Here is a 5,638-nt window from a genome sequence, read left to right on the forward strand (position 1 = left end):
AAAGGACCCATGCTGGAGCAGTTCGTGAAGAACTGCAGCCCGTGGGAAGGGCCCACGTTGGAGAAGTTCGTGGAGGACTGTCTCCCGTGGGTGGGACCCCACGTTGGAGCAGGGAAGAGTGTGATGAGTCCTCCCCCTGAGGAGGATGAAGCGGCAGAAAACAACGTGTGATGAACTGACCGTAAACCCCATTCCCCGTTCCCCCCTGTGCTGCTGGGGGGGGTTGGTAGAGAAGCCGGGAGTGAAGTTGTGCCCGGGAAGAAGGGAGGGGTGGAGGGAAGGTGTTCTGAGATTTGGTTTTATTTCTCATTACCCTACTCTGGTTGATTTGTAATAAAGTGAGTTAATTTCCCCAAGTTGAGTCTGTTTTGCCCGTGACGGTAAGTGATGAGTGATATCTCTCCTGTCCTTATCTCGACCCACAAGCTCTTTGTTATATTTTCTCTCCCCTGTCCAGCTGAGGAGGGGGAGTGATAGAACGGCTTTGGTGGGCACCTGGCAACCAGCCAGGGTCAACCCATCACAGGGATTCTCGGGGAGAACCTCTAATCCCTGGAGTGAAGAGCTCGAAGTAAGACCCCTGGTAAGTTTAAAGGCATTCTCTTTTTTTGTTTTTGTTCACCTGCCCATTAGACGCAAGTGAAAGCTGTGCAGGGTTGGGCTTGAAAGGTACCTATTGGATTTGTTTTCATAAGCCTGGGTTCTGGTTTAGTTAAAGTCCCCTATTTGGTTAAAGGGGGGTTAAAAGTCCCCAATTTGGTTAACTGTCTTGATTTGGTCTCTGAATTTTGGTTTGGTTATCAGAACTTGGCTATTGGAATTATGGATTTGTTTCTGTTTACTTGGATCATATAGTCGTCTTGCTACTCATATTTAATATGAGTGGGGGATTGTCTAAGGGAGACATCCTGAAAAAGTCACCTTTGGCGTGTATCTTGAAACATTGCAAACAGATTGCTGGACCCCCGGGTGGGGTCTCGACAAGGTGTAGCGTTGCTACATATCAAGGTGCCGCGATTAGATCACTGGTCGGCCCGGACCAGGGAAGAGACAGATAACACACGTGGTGTGAGCGTCAACTTCGTCTTTTATTGCGCAGTTAATTCCTTTTATACTAACAACGGTAGGTGGGATTACTGATACGTCATAGGGAGGCGACGACTAGCCTTCTACCTTTCCGTGACATCGCGAGATCTTCCGAACGCCGTACCCTACAACAAGGGAAAATTTGATTAAGTATTGTAATCAATGGTGGCCACTGTATAAATTGGATGATGGGGAAAAGTGGCCTATGAATGGTATGTTAAATTATAACACCTTATTACAATTAATGTTATTCTTGAGGAGAGAAGGAAAGTGGGATGAAGTGTTGTATGCGGATATGTTCTTTATTTTGAGGAGGCATCCGGAGTGGCAAAAGGAATGCAGTATAAATCTTGCACCTAGTGATCCCCTCATTTTAGCTCTGGAAAAGGAGAAGGGCGAGTGTTAAATTTCCCTGAGCAGAACTAGCACAACAGGCTGGAAAAAAACTAAAAGATCAGAACTGGGACTATAACAATGTAGGAGACTGAGCTGTTTGTCAGACAGGGCTCTGAAATTTAATAGAAGCCATTAGGGCATGTGGGAACTAGGGGTAAATTGGTAAATTGGACTAAAAGTGCAAGAATGCAGGCAGAGACCTGACGAACGTCCCAGTGATTTTTGGGGACGACTCATGATAGCATATTTCCATACATTCTGTATGGTATGTCTAAATATTTTGATGGTTTTAATAGTTTGTACCAGCCATGGAAACTGGTTTGCTGCTAGGTGACTGTAAAAGTGAGATTTGGTAAATAATTATTAGAAATCTTACACTAACACTATGATTGAAACAATAGACAAAAGTATAACCAAGCAATTAACTAGTAGAGGTAGTTACTCATAACTTTTGCAGTTCTTTGCTCTTATGACTGCGGCGACTCAATCAAGCGCTCAAGCTCTCTGTGCAAGATTCCCTTTATTTCACTAAAAGATCAAACTTATATATGTTTCAACAAAGGTCTAGAAAGAACTAATGGCATACAGCCAATACTACTAACACAGAAGGGCATATCTGGCCCAGCTGGGATGTTTGCCAGTCCTCAGAACAGTTAAAGATAAAAACATTCCATAGACATACTCGTGACTGTCTTCAGCCACATCTTCCCAGGCCTACACAAGGCCATCCTCCAACCTGACCTTGTGAAACTAGTTCTTCAAGGGCTTGGCAAACATGCAGCACAACAAGTTCTAACGGTTACTCTTGAAAACAAATGCCAGGTGTTCTGAGCTGCTCCCACATTTGATCACACCGGCTCACCGTCAGGCTGCGGTCAGGCTTCCTTCAGCGATGCCAGCTCCCTTCTGATCAAAAGAGCTCAACATCAAAAGAGCTCGAAATCAATGACTGCTTGGGCCTCCTTTTAGGTTTCCTTCCCTTTCATGACATCTGTATTAGGTTACTTTCCCCTGCAAATTTTTTTCTATAACATTTTGGCTATCTTTTGTTTTGTTGGGAGGGTGGTGGTTGAGTTGTTTGTTTCTTTTAGAACCTTGCACATATTTTTCTCAGGGCGCTTTTATATTAAATGATGAAAGAATTATCCAGGATCTAAACCAGGCACTAGCGTATATCTTATATCTTAGCACTCCTTGCAGCTCACTCTCACCTGTCCTGGAAGACATTTTCCATCATCTTGAAAGAGGCGATGACTCATGCCTTTAAGCTCAAGGTTGAAAGCAGTCTAAGACACAAATAAAACACACTGACACTGACCATTGAGTGGCCTGGAAGGGGGAAGATGTCAACTATTCCAGAGCAGGATTTCCCTCCCAGTTTACTCTTGCAGGGCCAACATGCGCACACTGCCAAATATTTAAAGATTTCACTGGAAAATGAAATGTGTGTATAAGGCTGTCGCAGTTTAACCCCAGCCAGCAACTAAGCACCACGCAGCCGCTCACTCACTCCCCCCCCACCCAGTGGGATGGGGGAGAGAATCGGAAAAAAAAAGTAAAACTCATGGGTTGAGATAAGAACAGTTTAATAGAACAGAAAGGAAGAAACTAATAATGATAATAAAAACAATATTAAAATGACAATAATAATAATAAAAGGACTGGAATATACAAGTGATGCACAGTGCAATTGCTCACCACCCGCTGATCGATGCCCAGTTAGTCCCCGAGCGGCAATCCCCCCACCCCCACTCCCCCCAGTTTATATACTAGATGTGACGTGTCCTGGTTTCAGCTGGGATAGAGTTAATTGTCTTCCTAGTAGCTGGTACAGTGCTATGTTTTGAGTTCAGTATGAGAAGAATGTTGATAATGCTGATGTTTTCAGTTGTTGCTAAGTAATGTTTAGTCTAAAGTCAAGGATTTTTCAGCTTCTCAAGCCCAGCCAGCGAGAAAGCTGGAGGGGCACAAGAAGCTGGCACAGGACAGAGGCAGGGCAGCTGACCCAAAGTGGCCAATGGGGTATTCCATACCATGTGACGTCACATCTAGTGTATAAACTGGGGGGAGTGGGGGTGGGGGGATCACCACTTGGGGACTAACTGTGTGTCGATTGGCGGGTGGTGAGCAATTGCATTGTGCATCATTTCTATATTCTGATCCTTTTATTATTACTGTTGTCATTTTATTAGTGTTATCATTATCATTATTAGTTTCTTCTTTTCTGTTCTATTAAACTGTTCTTATCTCAACCCACGAGTTTTACTTCTTTTCCCGATTTTCTCTCCCATCCCACTGGGTGGGGGGGGGGAGTGAGTGAGCGGCTGCGTGGTGCTTAGTTGCTGGCTGGGGTTAAACCACGACAGACATCTCATCATCAGGATCCAGGGCAAGGCTTCGGGCATTTAAGCTGCTAAGCAGGTCTGCCCCTGGGAGCCATGCCCGCTGGCTTCAGCCGTTTTTTCGCTCACATGGTCATGGCAACAGCCCTTTCCCCTCTGTCCCTTGACAGCCTAAGCAGTACGCCCACTGAGAGGCAAGGCCACGGCCCGCACTTGCTCCGCTCCCGGAGGCGCAAACAAGTCATTTCACAGATTGCTTCGATGGTGCTCCAACGGTGTCCTGGGTCTCGCCCCGCTGGCAGCGCAGCACAGGGTGGCCCGGGTCATCCTGCAACTCGCCCGCAGCCCGCTCCCCTTGCAGTCTGTGTCCGGGCAGGTTATCAAGCCAGATGCGCTCCATCGACGGCAGCTGAGGTCTGCTCTCCCGGCAGGCAGACAGATACCAGCTCATCCAAGGTGGGCATGGCAGTGTACCTGGGGCCGGGAGGAGGCACGGAGCATCCGGCCTCCTCCAGCTGGAGCTTGCATGCTCCTCCAGCTCCCTGGCTCCATCCCGCCTGCTGTCCCGACAGGGCCACAGAGATCTGTGCCACTCCCCAGGTGAACTGCACTGTCTCGCACTCGCAAGCGCAGCAGCAGCTCCGGGGCTGGGTTCAAAAGCTCTTGTGGGTACGCTGGGTTTGGCCGCCTGTGTCTTAGCAAGTGTTTGCGGGCTTCTTCAGGTTGGGGAGGAAAGGAGTCGGTTTAAAAATAGACATATCTATGTCGCTTGTAAGTAGCTCCGCTCTGTTGCGCAGGCTGGGGGATCTGCCTCCTGGGTGGCTGAGAGGAACGCCTGGAAGTCGTGCGGGACCAGGGGCTCCCCTGCAAAACGTGTCCGGGGCGTGGAAAGACAGATGTCTTAAAACCTAGGGAAGACCCATCGCGAGTGGAGTCGTGGTGAAAGTGATCTGAAGAAGTTAATTTCCAGAGTAGGGCTGCCCTTTAACTTCTCGTACAGAAGTGGGAAGTAGAGGGGAGGAGGTCTGTGGTTTGGTGTTACTGGGGCTGCCGGCTGCCAAGCGCTTGCAGGACAGTAAAAGGAGACACACTCGTGTGCGCTGTTTCTCCATCTGCATGGAGAAAGAGAAGTTAAGGAATTCTAGGAAGGAGGGAGGGGTGGGGATGTTTGACAGAACCCACCAAACTGCCCCAGATGAGATTTCGTGAAATCAGAGGCAGGTTGGAATTAATATTATAAAATATTTTCCATGATCTGTAATTTCCAACCTCATCCAGTTTCAGGCAAGCCAGTCACCTGGAAGACCTGCCCGCCACCGCCCCCCCCCCCCCTCTGTGCTGGACAATTTTTTTCAACAGTGGTTCCTTTAATCGTGAACTATTGATCCAAAGACACTGCCTTTCTTTACCCCTCCCTTCGTGCAGCCAACAGGTGGAATTTCACTGTATACATGTATATTAGAAAACTATCAGTTTCATCTAGTGGTTGCTGAATAAGGAGACTTGACAGTGTTTATTTTATGAAAGGAAAACCTGAGGAAGATGCCTCATTTATCTTGATTGTGTGTATTTAATGTATACAAGTGTGCACGTGCTCTCCCGTAATGAAAGTAAGAGAAGCAGAGCTACATCCACTGCAGTAGGAAGAGTCATATGCCCGGGTATTACAAGTACTTTCCAAAGCGTGGGCATTTGCCGGAGCGACTACCGCAGGTGCTACAGATGTATGGGCGCAAGTCGGTAACTGCACCAAGTCCCAGGCACACACGCCTGAACATAGACACGTGTTTCGATGTACACAGATGATTTTCTGT

This window comes from Aquila chrysaetos (assembly GCF_900496995.4).
Source record: "Aquila chrysaetos chrysaetos chromosome W unlocalized genomic scaffold, bAquChr1.4 W_unloc_2, whole genome shotgun sequence".
In the NCBI taxonomy this organism is placed as follows: domain Eukaryota; kingdom Metazoa; phylum Chordata; class Aves; order Accipitriformes; family Accipitridae; genus Aquila; species Aquila chrysaetos.